The 18735-nt window shown below is 44.6% G+C and overlaps 1 pseudogene across 2 annotated transcripts; it reads left to right on the top strand.

Moving 5' to 3' along the window:
• The first annotated feature begins 8224 nt into the window (after positions 1 to 8224).
• LOC146547336 (leucine-rich repeat-containing protein 3 pseudogene) lies at positions 8225 to 16231 on the top strand (annotated as a pseudogene). Of its 2 annotated transcripts, none has more exons than XR_014890850.1 (3): positions 8225 to 8256; positions 12328 to 12403; positions 13414 to 16231. The product of XR_014890850.1 is annotated as a leucine-rich repeat-containing protein 3 pseudogene, transcript variant X2 (transcript). The 2 variants fall into 2 exon arrangements; XR_014890849.1 differs by lacking the exon at positions 8225 to 8256 and adding an exon at positions 8670 to 8789.
• The last annotated feature ends 2504 nt before the right edge of the window (positions 16232 to 18735 follow it).

The raw sequence follows: 18735 nt of genomic DNA, 5'->3' as shown, positions 1-18735 counted from the left end.
TCATGTTTTAAAAGTTATAACTTTGCGGCTGGATTTCATTTTTTCCACACGTTTCAAACCCTTCAAATTGTTTTGTTTCAAGGTTAAGGGTTGGCCTTTTGATTAAAGTTGGATTTTGATCAGGATATGAGTTCTGCTTTTAGTTTTGATAGTTAACTTTGCAGTTCTAATCAGAAGTTTACATGCACTCATCTTGGGCATGAATGTGATGGTATTTTTGGACTTTTAATGATTTCTTTAAATTGTTATTTTCCAGCATGGAATGATTGTGCATCATACATCTTTAATGACTTTAAAAAACAAGAATTGGGTTTGCATACATTATCTTTGGTTTTCTCTAATCTACAAAGGGTCAAAAGCATATATTCACCTAGAGCTATTAAAAGGTGGTTCTGAAGGTTCTACATTTACTTTTAACTTGACATGGCCTGTTAATTTCTTGTTAGCAATCTTTATTAGCTAACTGGTAGTTTGTATTTGCAGCATAAAAAGGATTTATTTGACAGCGCTCATTGGATTGACCAATACTCAGAACAACGGGAAGGTGAAGATCTAATAAGGAGAATTATTAGAGTTACAGAAGTCGGGAAGGTCTCTTGGAGTCATTCCTAAACTGCTGCAGATTCCAAGATCATCACTTCAAACAATTATACTTAATTACAATTTATTTGGAAGTATCGCCATTTGTCCAAGGTCTAGAGGAAGAGCTGTCACCCTCAGATGAGAGGAAACTGTTTAGGAGATTCAGGAACAACCCAGGAACCACCAAGGCTCAAGTCTCCTTGAAACTTGTGGAACACCAGCATCACTATCCAGAGAGGGTGTCGACCAAGTGGGAAGTCACAAGAACAAGCCAAATGTCTTCTGGAGAAATTTTTATGGTCAGATTGAGGTCTTGAGTCACAATGACAAGAAGTATGAGTAAAGGTGAGACTTTCAAACCTAAGAACACTGTATCAGCTGTTGTGCATGGTGTTGGTAGCATCATGCTCGGGCTGTTTTGCTGCCAGGGATATGGTACACAGGACAAAGCAGATAGACTAATGAAGAAGGAGGACTACCTCCAAATTCTTCAACTTCACCTCAAATCAATCAAACAGCTAGATGGTTGAAACTTGGACACACTTGGGTGTTCTAACAGGACAATGATCCCAAACACATCAAAACTGATTTTGGAACAGACAAAGCGGGCCAACAAAACGTCTGAAATGGACTTCACAAACCCCGGACTTCAACCTGATTGAAAATTATTGAAAAAAAGAGAAGACAAGGATCTATATGTGTATATATATATATATATATATATATATATATATATATATATATATATATATATCCTGTGTGGATTACGGAAAATTAAAAATAAATCCAAATGTTTTAAGAGGCTTGAAAGTGCAATAATGTCAATGAATCACAAAGACAGCCAAATAAGCATGCCTGTATGTCTGTGCTTCCCCCTAAACACAGAGTGGAGCAGTCAGCGGTCACTTTAATGGAAAACTTTTATTGAAAATATGAGGACCACTCAGCCAAATGACCTCAAACTCAGCACTTTACTTTCTCGTGTCCCCAGCTTTACACTTGCCAAGTTTGAAATGGATCAGATAAAATGTTTTTCAGCAAGAAAAGAACAGATAGATGGACGAATTCAGAGAGATGTCTCATTTCTTTAGTATGATAAATGCAAACCTTGAGATGAGTTTGTTTCTTTTCTCAAAAGTAGCCCCAAACCCTCTGAGAGCTGGACTTTAATCCTGCTTTCATCAGTCTGTCTCTCTGTGCTCTTCTCACTTAATTTACCCTTAATAAAGATTCAATAAAGGTTTGTCCGACTGGCCTCGTCCTAAAGTTCTCTGCCCCAGTGTTGGCTCAGGGTATGAATGTTGGAGCCTGTCCATGCTCTCACTTAGCAATGCTGTAAGCTGCTTATAGACAACCTTCTCTCTAATGCAAACGACTTTTTATCAAAGCAATGAGGACAGCAATGACATACAGATCTCAAAAATGCTCCAAATCTTTTGTGAGCCAGGATCTCGCCTGTCCTGGTCCTCTGTCACAGGGTCACAGAGCTAAAACATGCTGTGACTGAAAGCAACTGGAAGCAGAGTGAGCAAAATCCAATGTACCCTCTGCAGCCTGAAATCATTATCAAATGTACCGAGTGTGGCTTTGGAGAGGTCAATATATACTGTAGGGCAGTGCGGTGCTGCTTTCAGAGAGTGACTTTACAATGTCATCTATAATAAGCCAGGCAAGAGGTGTCAAAAACAGTATCTTTGTTCACAGGAAGTAATGTCATCTTTTGCAATTCAGCACTGATACAGCAAATGTGAAACATGACAGAAGTACTCTGTCTCTAATGCTTATCCGACACTTTAACTGGCCCGGCTCCATATCATTGTGATCCTGAGGAGGACTGAATTTATTTAAGACAGGATACCATGCAGGAATTTTGCCAGGAGCCTGACAAGATGAGTAAGGATGTTAAACAAATGCCTTGGCAAGTTTCACTAAGCTTAAATGGCGGCGGATGTGAAGTAAATCTATCACCTAAGAGGCAAAGAAAAAAAATAAACAAAAAGCCGCCATTGAGCTGTTACAGCATTTATCAGCGTGCCTAGGACGGGCTGTGGATGCAGCCACAGTAAAACCAAACTCATGCACACTGAAATGCTTCACTGGTCAATACAATCAATGATTCTGCCTTTCAGCAAAATTGACGGGGCTGAACTCTGCACATGGCTGCCATTTAATCATACAGATGCTTTGCAAAGCGCTGCCTGCATTCAGGCAGTCTTTGCATGTCCACCATACCTTCAAAAAGGTCTTTTGTCACAGCCAGTGTGACAGCATTGAAGTCCTCCATCGGGGCAGGACAATTGTAATCAATGTTTATGAAGAATGACAGAGAGCGGCATGCAGGGCAAGCAATCAGTCACACACAGAGCACGGGGACAATAGGGTGGCAGTAGGTTAACAAAACAAGGCGCAGGGACCTCCAGACTTTTTTAAATGGGATGTTCATGAAGAGAATAAAAAGTTTATTGTTCCTTTTCATTAAAATGGATGCTCAGTATACTCTAAGTGGGCTAATAAGTGGGCAACTTCAATGGCAGAGTACAAAACACTCATTAATTTAGTTTGTCGTGCCTTTTGGGGCTGCAAAAGTGCTCATTGCAGTGTTGTTTCTTTTTAATAATCAAACAAATACAGAATGGGGTTAAAATATACATCAGAGAGGGAGAGAAGATGTCCCAAAGAAAAGGTTTAGCTGTCATTCAAAAGTGCAAGCAAGCTTGAAATTTGAATTTGATACATCAGTAGGTGCCGGGAAATAAAGAGATAATGCACGTGGACTGATTTACACAATAGGGGAGTTGCAAAAACTCATTTTTAGGAGCTCAGCCAATCATTTAGTGGAGTGAATGCCACATATGATAAGCAGAACGTTTGTAGATATGCAGTTTGTCAGAAGCTTTCTCTGCATAAAACCCCCCAAAATGAATTCAGAATTTACAACACGGATGCATGCATTCATGTTTTCCAATCTTCCATTCTTCATTTTTGGTGAGCTGGTGATCTGAGTTTCCTGTTCTAAGCTGACAGCACTGGTTCTGCTCCTGCTGAGATTGAGTGATTCATGCAGGTTGTCTTGACAACTTCTAAATGCACGGAGTTGTTTCATTGTGATTGCGAGTGCCTAAACGTCATTCTATATAAACTTATGGCCAGTGTGTGTATTGTTTTTTATTAGCAATACGCTCTAACCATTTAAGCTAACCAGTTAGCTATAAATCAGCAGGTATACCTAATAAAGTGGCCAGTGCCTGTAACTTACAAACTGCAGACATTGAAGCACCACGATCTAACCATCTGAGCTAACCAGCTAGCTTCATGCCCCCAGTGTACCTAATGAAGTGGTCAGAGAGTATAATTTACAAGAAGACATGCTGACATTGTTGGCTGTTCCTGAGCTTGAACCCATGAACCCCCTCAGTGTTGGCTCTGGCATCAGGCTCTAGCCATCAGAGCTAACTGGCTAGCTTCATGGGCCGTGGTGTACCTAATAAAGTGGCCAGTGAGTGTGATTCACTAATTGCAAATATTTAACCAAAGAAAAGAGAAGAGCAAACAAGTCTTTCACTGCAACTTTTTGACCAGCGTGTGGATTGAACCCTGTATTTAATAATCTGAGCTAACCCTTCAGCTAAACACAAATAGCTGTATGTACTAAAGTGATCATTGAGTGTTAACTTACAAACTTACAGCTTTACATCATAAACTACACATGAGCAAATTTCCCTAATAAAGTGGGCAGCTACTACAATAGTTTTCCTTCCTCTGTTCCTTGTTTAGATGAGTAACTACATTTGAGCAATTTTGGTATATATATATATATATATATATATATATATATATATTGTGGCGAGCTCAGACAAGGAGGAGACGGAGGTATCGTTTGGTCTTGCTTCCCATGAGCTAGCCAGGGAGCACAGCTGTTTATTAACATTTGCAGAAGAACACTGCCGCTAGCTAACTGCTCAGCGCGGCAACAACAACACACAGGGTGTCCTCTGACACCGGAAGGACACACCGTCGCAGTGAGAGGGCGTCACCCGTCACAATGGCAACATAGACAAAACATAACTGTACAAACAGAACCCCAAACAGCCCTGACCCGCTACATAGCCCCCACCTAAGGGGTCAGTCGTCCCCGACGACCCCATTACCCCACACAAAATCCTGCAAATTGCGGTTGAAGCGCTCAACCAAGCCATTGCTTTGTGGGTGGAGCGGTGTGGTTCTCGTCTTCTCCACCCCCAGTCGCCGGCAGATCTCCCCGAAGACCTTCGATTCGAAGTTACGCCCCTGGTCACTGTGGAGCTCAGACGGGACCCCAAAACGGGTGAAAATCTCCTCCACCAGCTTCTCGGCCGTCGTCATTGTGACAGTCCATAGCCACCAACACATACCGGTTCCCTGACTCTTTGACGGGGAAAGGCCCTAGGACGTCCACTCCCACTCTTTCCATTGGGGCCCCCACCAGGTACTGCTGAAGGGGGGCAGTGGAGCGTTGAGTTGGGCCCTTCTGTGCCGTGCAGGTGTCACAGCAGTGCACATGAAGTTCCACATCCCGTCGACAGCCAGGCCAGTAGAACCGTCCCCTGAGGCGGCGGAGAGTTTTGGCGTTCCCATAGTGTCCTGCCCCCACCGAGCCGTGGACCAGCTCAAGCATCTGCGACCGCAGCGACCAAGGCACCAACAGCTGCAGGAGATCTCTGCACTGACCGGGGGCCCGCCATCTCCGGTACAGGAGGCCGTCGTGGGTCTCCAGATTGTTGTGCTGGGAGTAGTAGGCCTTCACCTCGGGCTCCTGTCCCGACACCCCCGTCCAGGCGGGGCGTTGCGCCGCCTCTAGCCAGGCCCCCACCTAAACCAACGTCGCGTCGGCCTCCTGCTCACGCTTCAGCTGCTGCGTTGTCAATGGGAGCCACCCCCCTCCGCCGGTTGTGGCCTGAGCAGTAGCCACCCCCAGCACCTCCTGGGCCCGCTCCTCCTGTCGCAGGCAGTAGCGGCACTCGGCGGCTATGCAGGGCTATCTGGAGAGGGCATCAGCGTTGCCATGCTGTCGACCTGCCCGATGCTGGATCTCGAAGTCATAGCCCTGAAGGACCTCCAGCCAGCGGGCCACCTGCCCTTCTGGGTGTTTGAAGTTCAGGAGCCAAGTCAGAGATGCATGGTCAGTGCGCAGGAGGAACCGGCAGCCGTGCAGATATGGCTGGAAGTGCCGCACCGCTAGCACTACGGCGAGCAGCTCCCGCCGGGTCACGCAGTAGTTCCTCTCGGCTCGCCCCAAGGCACGACTGAAGTATGCCACCACCCGTTCTCCAGCCTCGTCCTGCTGGGAAAGGACCGCCCCGACTCCTACATTGCTAGCATCAGTGTCCACAATGAAAGGTTGCCGGGCGTCGGGGTAGGCCAGGACTGGGGCTCTGGTGAGGGCCTCCTTCAGCTGTGCAAAAGCCGCAGCACAGGCCTCCCCCCAGCCAAACAGCTGTCCCTTATCAGTCAGGCGGTGGAGGGGGCTGGCCATCGTCGCCAACCCCTTGATGAACCGACGATAGTAGGAGGCTAGGCCCAGGAAGCTCCGCAGTTCTTGGACATTTGAGGGAGTCGGCCAGTCCCGGACCGCAGCCACTTTTGCGGGGTCAGTGGCGACACCTCGAGCGCTGATCACATGGCCCAAGAACGTGGTCTCTCTCGCCAACAGCCGGCATGTCGCGGGGTTGAGCCGCAGCCCAGCTCGTCGGATGGCACTCAAGACCTCGCTCAGGTGAGACAGTGCCCTGTCGAAGTCGCCACCGTGCACCAACAGGTCATCCAGGTACACAACACAGCGGCTACGAGGGATATCCACGAGCACCCTCTCCATCAGCCTCTCAAACGTCGCTGGCGCATTGCAGAGCCAAAATGGCATGACCCTGAACTGCCACAGCCCCTGTCCAATGGTGAATGCAGTCTTAGGCCTTGCATCGGGGGCTAGCTCCACCTACCAGTAACCGCTGCGTAGGTCGAGGGAGCTGAACCAATTGGAGCCGGTAACGTAATCTAGGGCCTCGTCGATCCGCGGCAGCGGGTACGAGTCCTTCTTGGTGACTGCATTGAGACGGCGAAAGTCCACGCAGAACCTCGGGCTGCCATCCTTCTTCCCCACCAGAACCACGGGTGACACCCATGGGCTATTGGACGGCTCGATCACCCCAGCCGCAGCCATCACACGGATCTACTCTTCCGCTACCTGCCGTTTTGAGAGGGGCAGCCGGTGTGGGCGCAGACGGATGGGCTGAGCAGAGCCGGTGTCGATGGTGTGCTGGACCAGACTCGTCTGCCTACAGTCTTTGTCACTGGCGGCAAAGATGTCCACATTCTCGTCCAGGAGGCACCTCAACCGCTGGCGCTGGTCGACGTTGAGGCCTACGCTGCTGCACTGCCAAAGGTCATCAACAGCCTCAATGGTCTCGGTCGAGGGAGGTTGAGGCTGAGGCAAGTGGAGATGACCCGGAGCCACCTGCATCCGAAATCTGCTGAGCGGCAGCTGCCTGACGCCTGTCTCGTCTGGTCCCCGCTCCCTGCTTTTGGCCCTGCTGGAGGGCAAAAGTCTCTGCGCCAAGAGTGATAGCCAGCTTTGCGGTGTCGACGCAGGCCCCCCAGTGGCTCAGCAGATCCAGGCCAATGATGCACTGGTCTTGAATGTCGGCGAGCCAGAAGTCGTGCACCAGCTCTAGATCCTTCACTAGGATCCGCAACGGTTTCTTCCCCCGCATAACGGTTTTCTCCCCCGTCACTGTCATCAGCTGGGTGTCTGTGGGCAACCAACGCTTCACCAGTGGCCCGGATGTTTCAGGGAGCACGCCAGGTCGTATCAGGGAAATGGTAGACCCCATGTCCACCAGGGCCTGGCATGGCAGGTCCTCAACACAGCAGCTCAGGTAGAGTCCCTTGAGGTGCCCAACTCGGCCCACCACTGTGCATCGTCCTTGGAGGGGGGCAGGAAGCTGGAGCGGTGGTCCCCTCGCTACACTGCTCCCTCCTCATTTCCCTGAGGCTGCGTAGTTCCGGTCTTCGGGGCTGGTGCTGGGCAGTCACGCGCCACGTGGCCAGGCTCATCGCACCGGTAGCAGCGGTCGACGAGGATGCCTCCGGGGCACCGAGGGTTGCAGCTGGGACATCTCGGCGACCTCCCCCTCCCCGTCGCAGTCTGCGGCTCTGATTTGGGGGTAATTTGGGGGGGGGCACCTCCTGGTTAGGTCGCGAGGTGAGCACCGGCTCGGCCCTTTCAACCTCAAGGAGCGCCTCACGGAGGGTCTGAGGCATGGCCAGGCGGACATGTTGGCGTAGTCGCTCTGGGAAAAGTCCTCGCAGAAAAGCATACAGGCTTAGCTCCTCACGGGCTGCTGCTGGAAACTCCGGGTAGCCATGACGAGCATACAGCAACACGTCTGCTGCAAAGGTGCCCAGGCTCTCGCCTGGTCAACGGCTCCGGTTGGTTAGCTGCTCTCTGCTCTGATCAGTGGAGTGCCGCTGCCCGAATCGCCTCTCGAGTGCCGCGGTGAGGGCCTGGAGCTCATGCTGCTCTGCCGGGGCTAGGTCAAGGAGTATCTGCAGTGCATCTCCCTCTAATGCTAGCGCTAGGTGTGTAGCAGTCTCCTCTTCGCTCCAGCCACTATGTCTGGCGGCTAGTCGCACTTGTGAGAGGTAGGGCTCTAACGGGGTTAGCCCGTTGTATTTCGGTACCTTAACTGGCGTGGTAGGCATAACTGCTCGCGGTTGGGGGCTCGGCATGTGGCCCATGAAGCATTGCCCTAGCAATATATATATATATATATATATATATATATATATATATATATATATATATATATATATATATATTAGGGGTGCAACGATATTCGTATCGATATTGAACCGTTCGATACAGTGCTTTCGGTTCGGTACGCATATGTATCGAACAATACAACATTTGTAATTTATTTTATCAACTTTCCTTCTGACGATGCTGTCTGTGTTGAGCGCTCAGTGAATCTGCGTTCGACTGCTCCGCCTAGGCTGCACTGTCGAGCGCAGATCCACTGAGCGCTCAACACAGACAGCATAGTCAGAAGGAAGAGCGCAGGGCAAGCTAGCAAGACAGAAGTTAAGCTCTCCTTGTAACATGGACCTCCCCCACCCTCATTCAGATCTGGCGTTTGGAATTATTTTGGTTTTCATGTGACGTATGACCCATGAAGGTAAGCGAGTCATGGACTAAAGTAAAACAGTATGTTGGATGTGCCGTGCAATGCTCAATTACATGGGTGGGAACTAGTGTGTTAGCGCAGTTAGCTCGTTAACGTGTTGGCCGTCTAGTCCCATGCACGGGGCGATCGGCGGTAGCTCGTTAACGGAGATTTGCCGTGTTGTGGCGTTAAGGTCATTTCAACGAGATTAACCTGAAAGCACTAGTGGGAACACAACAAATATGACTGCACATTTACGCCGACATCATCCTAGTGCAAAGACAAAAACAACAAGCATGCTACTAACTTTAGCCGAGTCATTTAGACAGCTGTTAGCACATGATTCTCCTTATGCTGCTGAGAATATAGCCGAGAAGAAGCGGATAGTATAGCTTTTATTTTGGAAAGAGACATTTCTCTGTAATAAACTCTCTTTTCCAAAGATGAGTGATTCCTCAATCAGATACAGGGCTTGCAATATCGCTAGCCCGACGTCCTGGGGCTAGCGATTTTTTTCAGTCGGGCTACCAAAATCTACCTCTTCCCTGCCCGTCGGGCTATTGTAGGAAGGAAAAATATATGTCAATGCTTTTGCATTCTTTCAGAAATGTAGCTGGGTAATTATGTCATTGGCATCGGTGAGCCACTGTCAATATGTGACATATTGAAATCGCGTTTGAATTTGCGCTTGTTTTTTTGCTTTCACTTTGCAATCGTGCGAACTGTATAGAGAGCGACAGCACTGATCTGTGAGTGATGATAATTTGTGCACCAATTCCTCTGACATCGTCTTATTAATTGTTAGCTTACTATGCAAACATGACAAGTGAAATCTCCCGCAGCAAGCTTAAACATATGAGAGGTTGATCGCGCAGAGAATCGCTGAGCTTATGTGAGTGCGTGTGTAAAAGCATTTCAGTTTTGCTGAGCCAAATAAGACAGGTCAGGGTGAAGAAGTGACAGCCAAAGAAAAGCTTACCACAAAACGGAGAAGTTATGACAAATCAGACTATAAGGCAAAAAGAAAGTGCAGCTTTATGGTTTCATGGACAAAAGAATTTCTGTGGCTGCAATATGATGAGCTAAATAACCAGGGCTGCACATAAGTGGTCCGCAGGTGCGCATTCGCTGTCAAAATAAAAAACACGCACAAGGGCTAGGGTTAAATTTAAAAACTGTACTTTTGAGTTAAAATATATATTTATAATTTTAATAAATGACAAATTAAAAAGGCATGAACATTTTTTTTGTATCGAAAAAATTTCGAACCGTAACACCAAAGTATCGAACCGAACCGAACCGTGAATTTTGTGTATCGTTGCACCCCTAATATATATATATATATATATATATATATATATATATATATGTATACAGTTGTGGTCAAAAGTTTACATACACTTGTAAAGAATATAATATAATGGCTCTACCGAGCGTCCCGTTATTTCTAAAAGTCAGATTTTTCTCTGATAGAGTGATTGGAACAAATACTTCTTTGTCACAAAAAACATTCATGAAGTTTGGTTCTTTAATGACTTTATTATGGGTTAACAGAAAAAGGTGATCACATTTTCTGGGTCAAAAATAATCATACGGCAACATGAATTAGCAATTTTGGTGACTTAGAAAGTTGTCAGTGAACTGAGCTTCATAGCATGGCCTCTTAACTGCTTGTGAGCGATTATGAGTGACGACAGCTGGTGACTTCTCTTAGGCCAGTTAAATAGGGCTCATTGGATACAAACGCCCACAAACGCTACAATGGGAAAGTCAAAGGATGGATCTGAAAAAGCGAATTATTGACTTGAACAAGTCAGGAAAGTCACTTGGAGCCATTTCAAAGCAGCTGCGTGTCCCAAGAGCAACAGTGCAAACATTTGTTTGTAAGTATAAAGTGCATGGCACTGTTTCGTCACTGCCAAGATCAGGAAGAAAATGCAAGCTATCACCTGCTGCTGAGAGAAAATTGGTCAGGAGGGTGAAGAGTCAACCAAGAATCACCAAAAAGCAGATCTGCCAAGAATTTGAAGCTGTTGGAACACAGGTGTCATTGTCCACAGTTAAACGTGTTTTGCATCTCCATGGACTGAGAGGCTGCCGTGCAAGAAGGAAGCCCTTGCTCCAAAAGCGGCACCTTAAGGCTCGACTGAAGTTTGCTGCTGATCACATGGACAAAGATAAGACCTTCTGGAGGAAAATTCTGTGGTCAGACGAAACAAAAATCGAGCTTTTTGGCCACAATGCCCAGCAATATGTTTGGAGGAGAAAAGGTGAGGCCTTTAACCCCAAGAACACCATGCCTACAATCAAGCATGGTGGTGGGAGTATTATGCTGTGGGGCTGTTTTGCTGCCAATGGAACTGGTGCTTTACAGAGAGTAAATGGGATAATGAAGAAGGAGGATTACCTTCACATTCTTCAACATAACCTAAAATCATCAGCACACAGGTTGGGTCTTGGGCGCAGTTGGGTGTTCCAACAGGACAATGACCCCAAACACACATCAAAAGTGGTAAAGGAATGGCTAAATCAGGCTAGAATAAAGGTTTTAGAATGGCCTTCCCAAAGTCCTGACTTAAACCCCATTGAAAACATGTGGACAATGCTGAAGAAACAAGTCCATGTCAGAAAGCCATCAAATTTAACTGAACTGCAACAATTCTGTCAAGAGGAGTGGTCAAAGATTCAACCAGAAGCTTGCCAGAAGCTTGTGGATGGCTACCAAACGCGCCTAATTGAAGTGAAAATGGCTAAGGGACATGTAACCAAATATTAGCACTGCTGTATGTATATTTCTGACCCAGCAGATGTGATCACTTTTTTCTGTTAACCCATAATAAAGTCATTAAAGAACCAAACTTCATGAATGTTTTTTGTGACAAAGAAGTATTTGTTCCAATCACTCTATTAGAGAAAAATCAGAGTTTTAGAAATAACGGGACACTCGGTAGAGCCATTATATTATATGCTTTACAAGTGTATGTAAACTTTTGACCACAACTGTATATATTCTGAATTAATTTATTTTCTAATCCCTTTGAGTTGGAAGAAAACAAGAAAACACATTTTTCTATCACTGTGGGCGGGACCCCTCAAAATTTCTACATAAAGATTAGACAGATTTTTTTCTTCCATATTTAAAAAATGCTAGAATCTATCATGAAATGATTATCAACTTTAGTGTGTCAGCCTACAAAGCGGTAATATACAGTGCTACTGTACACTACACAAAAAACTTTCTGTGTTGTGTACGTTTTCCCGGAGTCTTCCAAGTGCTGTATTTCCCGGAAGCAAACAAAGGAAGAACCGGGGCTCCAGCGGTGCTACCTCACCTCTCCATCTCTGCACACACACACACACACACACACACACACACACACACACACACACACACAGAGAGAGAGAGAGCAAGAGAGAGAGAGAGAGAGACTCACCGCTGCTGCTGCTGCTGCAAATACAGAGACAGGAGATCCTGACTAAACAGCTGGACTCTTTAAGCAGCTGCTTTTTCTCAGCTAGATTCTGAGCGGAGACGTCTGTTTGTTTGCAGAGGATGAGGCGGTGATTTACTCCTGGATGTTTCTCCGGTCCGTTTAAAATCCAGCAGGACAGAGTGAAGCTGTCAGGTAAGTTACCAACTCCAAATTTAGTTTAAAATAGTTAAGCCAAATGAGACCAAAATAGAAAAAAAAAATTTCTGCCTGTATTGATCAGTATAAGATTACTTTATCATGAATAGGAATAATAATGTATGCAAAAGTGTTTCTATGGTATTCCTAAGGGGAGCTGGGCATTTATTGTTGTAATTGTTAATTAATATATCAGTTAATCAGATACTTTTTACATTAACATTAACATTAACAAATTAATTAAGTTTGCCATTTAGAATCTACTTTATCGTGTAAAATATCAAATAAAGAACAAAAATAGAAGGTAGATGCTTTAAAGGAAATTTAAACTCAATTAGCTGAAATTTATGAGAGTTTATCTCCGAATTATGCCCCCATTTAATAACATCTACACCTGTAATATCCTTTTTTATTTCCTGCATCCTTATCTCTGCTACACCCACGTTAATATCCCTGTAATTTCCAAAAGGGCACCGCAGTTTCTGAAACATTAGCTTATCGTATGAACATCATTCAGAAGCCATTACACAGCAGCTTGTTTGAGACTCACAGTCTTGATCAAAAAGCTGCTTATCACTCAGTCTGCACCTTGTCATCGGCCTGAATACAGTGCATCCTGTAGAGGGTTTTAATTTGCATCCCGACCTTCGATGCTCTCACATACATCACTGCTAACCTTATAGACTACAGGCAACTTCTTATTTAATCACAAATCACTGTTTTTCAAAGTTCATCTGATGCATATTGATGAGCCCACACCTTGTTTAATGACTTGTCGTTTTCTCGCGGGGACAGATTTTGAGTTGAGGGACCCATGCTATAGAAAACCTTGTATTATTATGATAATCTTGAACTTTACCAACTTCCCCCTCCAAGGAGGAAGGAGTCGGAGAAGAGGGGGAGGATTTTATTTATTTATTTACTTTTCCTGGAAAGAGGCTGTGAGATGAAGGGGCCGCGATATCTTTTTCACCCTTTGTTTCACTGTCATCTTTTTTTTCTCACAGGTTTCTTGCAGCCGGGCGGAGAAGAGGTGTCCCTCCCACCATGGACTACATTTCCCACCGTGTACTGTCTCTGGGTTACATCATCCATACCTCACTGTGAAATTTCATTTAGCAAGTATGCAAACTTTCAAACGTTTGCCTTCTTTTGAGATGGATCAGTTAACTGTCAGAATAAACGATGTTCAAGCGAATGTTGAGAATGAAACTGTAGCCACATCCTTTGCTTGAATGTATTTCATGCCTCTAAAGCAACACACCCTCATACCAGCAGCACTGATTTCAGTCCTAACGCTGGCTAATGGGGGCCTCTCAAAGGTGCAGGTCATCCATAAACCCTTCTTCTTTTAGTTCTCTTTTCTTTGTGGGAACACTTCTCTTCTCTTTGATGATGACCGCCTATGCCTGCCCTAAGCTCTGCCACTGCACAGAGAGGAACGGCATGGTGGTGCAGTGCACTTCGCGCAACCTGGAAAGCATCCCGCCGAACTTACCCAAGGACACTGTGGTTCTCCTGCTCTCGTCGAACCAGATCCGACACGTCCCAAAAGGAGCCTTTGCTGACCTTCACCGCCTCAGGGAGCTGGATCTATCTCACAACGTCTTGGAGAGCGTGGAGGTCGATGCCTTTCAGGGGGTTTCCGAAGCCCTGCGGACCTTGGATCTTTCAAACAACCATCTGAGCGGCCTCCCCAGGGACACCTTCACCAAGCTGCACGCCCGAATCCGCCTCTCCCAGAACCCCTGGCACTGCGAGTGCTCACTGCAGGAGACACTGAGGGAGCTGAGGCTCGACCCTGAGACGGTGAACGAGGTCAGCTGTTTCACGTCAGAGCAGGAGGAGTACGTGGGACATCCGGTGATCCAGGTCCTGGACTCGGGGATCAACTTTTGCAACTTCCACCACAAGACGACTGACGTAGCCATGTTTGTGGCCATGTTCTGCTGGTTCTCCATGGTGACAGCTTACATCATTTACTACATCAAACACAATCAGGAGGACGCCAGAAGGCACATGGAGTACCTCAAATCACTGCCCAGCACTTCTCACATGAGCAAGGACTACGACACAGTGAGCAGCGTGTTTTAGGATGAATATGGATCAAAGTGCAGCGATGAATACAAATGACAGAGAGGCGATGAATATGTTTACAGCGAGCAATACTGAGAAGTGACAGGCGTGAAGGCACAAAGATTTAAGGAGGAGGTTTTAAAATGTTGCTGTCATCATCAAGTGCAGGCTTTAAACAAAAAGAAAGACACAGTTCAGACTCAGATATTTTACTTCTTTAATAACAAAAGATGTCAGATCCTTATTTCTCACTCCAGTGTATTTAACACACCTCAAAAGTTTGCATATCACACCAAGTTATAGAAGTTCAGCTACCAGCTGAGGAGAACCTGAGAGCCACTTGAGTGTGAAACAGAAATGAGCTCCTCGACAAATAATTCCCATGGCTTCACAGAAAAATATCCAAGTTTGATTTTGTTTAATGCATTTAAAAAAAAAGAAGAAGCAGGGGGACCTTTAGGGGCAACAGCAGAGAAATTAGCTGTAGTAGCTGTTAATCTCTGTTAAAACTGATATATGTTTCCCTCCTAATGTTAAGATGATGTATGCTTAATGATGCAATGCATAAAGGATATAGGTGTTGTAGAGAGGATTTGATGGCTGTAGGAACCCCTGTGACACCCCTGCACTGTCAATTTAAGGTGGCTTGGCAGCCCAGAATTACATTTCACACTTGAGCCCTCGTTTTGCTTCAAATGTTGATGAGTTTGTAACTTTTGGAAGAAGAAATATGATAAATTCCTGCCACAAAAACAAAGTTCAGTTTGAGAACTGAACTGATCGTCTCTTTCTCTATTTTTGCTTAACTAAACTGCACACACGAAATGTTTCATCAAATTTCAGATTCTGGAAAGTCTAGTCGGCCACAACTAATTTGGCTCAAGGATTCTTCCGGCTAAAAGGGAGATTTTCCTCCCCGCTATCGCCAAGTGCTTGCTCACATGGGTCACTGGATTGTTGTGGCTTTCTCTGTATTATTATAGGTTCTTAACCTTACAATATAAAGCGCCTTGAGGCGAGCGTTGTCATAATTTGGTGCTATATAATAGGGACATTGGCTTTGTATGACATCTTTCAGAGTAACAAGTAGAAAAAACAGTCCAAAATTGAGTATTTAGAGCAGTCTGAAGTCTGAGCATTTTGTACATAAGGATTCCTTAATTGTGTTCTGAGTGATTTACTTGAAATTTTAACCATGTTTATTATGAGCATTTACAAGTGTAACAGTGTATATTGCTGGATATAAGTGAAAGAATAACAGGTCCCCTTTAAACAAACTCGATATCGACATGATTTAATCTGTTGTCAACATGTAGGCTCATTGAATCTGCACTTCCCCTGCACGGTGGGTGCATGATTGTTGTTTTTTAATTTCCTCAGTCTCTTCCTGCTGCGCCTGACATCTGAAAGCAGCTTAACCAAAGTGGACCCCACCCACAGGTTTTTACACTTCCAACTACTTGACTGTGGAATTCACACCAATTAGGAGCGGCTTGACTTGTAGCACTCGCAGAAAAAGAAGTGGTGACAAATAAGGCAATAACCTGAAAACATGTGTTTTTGTTTGTTTTCATCTATTAATTTGGATTGCATCACACAAATTTCATGCCTGTGGACACACACACTGGTTTTTACTGGAATAATTATTTTATTTAGACTTAACATAAAACCATATTTTTCAATATATGACCTTTTTTGTGTACAAGTTGATGCTCATTAAAAATAGTTGGACAGAAATCAACCAGAAAATATGGACATAGCTGTGATCTCACCCGTTATGTGTGTATTGTTCTATTCATTTATTCATTTATTCATTTATTTTAAGTAACGAGTAATACTCAAAGGGTAGATCGTAACTGAGAGACACTGTGCACTGACAGGGTAGCAATTTGTAGGTAGTCACACCTGAAAGTATTCCCTACTCAGTTTCAAGGGAGTTGTTGAAAGCTCTCCGCCAATCTGCTCAAACAGTCTGCAGGCATAACACATTCCTCACAGTGAGATCCTGTTATCTGTTCGTACAGATTTTACGATGAAAAATACCCCTGGCTCCAAATATGGAAGTCATATATCTTCAGCTGCATAGATCTAGATGGAGCTGAATATTAATACGTCTTAAAACCCAGAAATAGTTTCATCCTACTAACGGCTCAAGTTCATAAATCTAACGAGCCATTGTGGAGGGTGCTTCAGTATCCACAGTGTAGTGATCCATTTATCCGCTACATAGTCGTTTATGCGATTCATGTGGTTTCTATCAAACTGCAAAAGTCTTGAGCCACCCTCTTAATACATCTTCATATTTTGGAAGGAAAATGGGTGTAACAGTTTATTGGCCAGCAAAAACAGAGTATCAACTATCCTAATGAGCCTGAAAGTCAAAATTTGGTGTGACCACTTTTATTCTTTAGCACAGTCTGATCTGTCTTAGGCAGCTTTCTTATAATTTCTTTAAGGAATTGTAGCGGGGCGTGGTCGGTGGTGCCAGGGCAGGGAAGGCAGATGCACTTGCGGAGCATCTGCAATCACGCCTCTCTGGGTTAAAACACTGAACGGGGTCCTATCATGTCGTTGTTGTGGTTGGTGATGTGTGCGGTTGGCAGTGGGAGAGCTGTGGCTGTTCGTGTGTTTATAAGCAACTGTGTTCATAAAGAGATGCTTAAAAGCATAAATATGTCATCGGGTCTGCCGTGGTTCATTACAGTAGTCTTCAGAAATAGTTCTCCAGGCTTCTTGAAGGACATTTAAAGCTCTTCTTGGATGTTTCTGCCTTTTGTTCTGTTCTCTGTCAACATGATCCTACATTGCTTCAATAATGTTGAGGTCCGGGCCCTGGGGAGGCCAATCCATGACTGATAGTGCTCCACTGTGTGTTTTTCTATCCAGTTATGACTTCTCTGTACATACTGACGATGATTTAGATTCATCAGTCCATCAGCCCCGTTATCACTGATTTTCACTCTAGTTCTTGTGTAATTTTCATACATCAGGCTTTTCTCCCTGTTTCCTTTCCTTAAGAAGAGTTTCTTGCCAGCCACCTTTCCACTGAAACCATTTTTCAGTGTTAAGGTGAAATCTTTTTTGATGCTTAAATGATTCATACGTCAGTGTTAATTGCCTTAACAAACATTAACATTCCTTTGAAAATGATCAGGCACAAGGACTGGACTGAAAGTGAGTGAAAAAACAGCCAATGTCCAAAGAAATAGTTTCAAAGACCTTCAGAAATTCTGGAGAACTATTGCTCAAGAAGAAAATCTGGCTGCTTGGAAGCGAAATAGAAAGAAACGAGGGTGGCTCAAGACTTTTGTACCATATCCAGCCCCTAGAAAAGTGCATTTAACTTTCTTTTTTTTTGCTTAATATCTATCGCTGACCTTGTAGTCTCTAAACCTCGACCTATCCCTTCTGTCACACAGTCAGGACTTTAATTACGATCCACATTACTTTGCTTTACAAGTCCCGAGGGCTGCAGTGTACATCATATTGAAGCGAATATTATTAATTATCTGGATACAGCTGAGGTCAGTGTGTCTCGCTAACTTTAAGAGTGGCACTTCATTAGAGCTGTGTAAGCGCTTTAGTCAAATGGAGAGAAATGCTCAGTACCGCAGCAGAAAACAGCTTTTGTCGACATCTGAGAGGCGCACTGTGTCGATTAATAGCTTTCTTTGTTTGTTAAATACTAAAAACATCACCTCAGACAGGAGAAAGTCAATAAAATTATCTGTTTGTCTTCTCTCTGCTGTTTCTTCTTTGCCAGCACTCATGAATTTTTAGACCTTTTCTCCCTTTGCTTTGCTGTTTAAGTCTGTTATCAGTAGAATCTAAACAAGCCTCCAGTGAACTGAAATATGTAGATTTTTCTCCACAAAATAAGAAAATAAGACTAAATAAAAAGTCCCCTTATAATGAAGTCTTCATCAGTTGACTGTCACACTTCCATTTCTTTGACACTATGTCTTACAAAGTAATTTTAGCTGTTTTTAAGCAATTTTGGAAGGAAAAATTTAGGGATTAAAGAGTGCCTTTTGTGCCGTTGCAGAAGTTCGTATAAAATTTAAGGAGGCAAACTTACATTTTAAGTTTAAACTGCCCCTGCAAAGTGATTTTTACTCCTTTTTTTTTCCCAATGATTTTTAGGTGTGTGGGGATTTTTGAGGGGAAATGGAAAATGACAGCTTTGAATCTATTTTCCTTCTGGTTCATTTAGACAGTTCGCATCAAAACAACCAAAAAATCAAAGACACTCA

This window comes from Mchenga conophoros, linkage group LG23, assembly GCF_057382185.1.
Source record: "Mchenga conophoros isolate Kocher_MC1m ecotype Shallow Benthic linkage group LG23, M_conophoros_male_GT1.1, whole genome shotgun sequence".
NCBI classification, from domain to species: domain Eukaryota; kingdom Metazoa; phylum Chordata; class Actinopteri; order Cichliformes; family Cichlidae; genus Mchenga; species Mchenga conophoros.
This window is presented reverse-complemented; position numbering and strand designations above follow the sequence as displayed.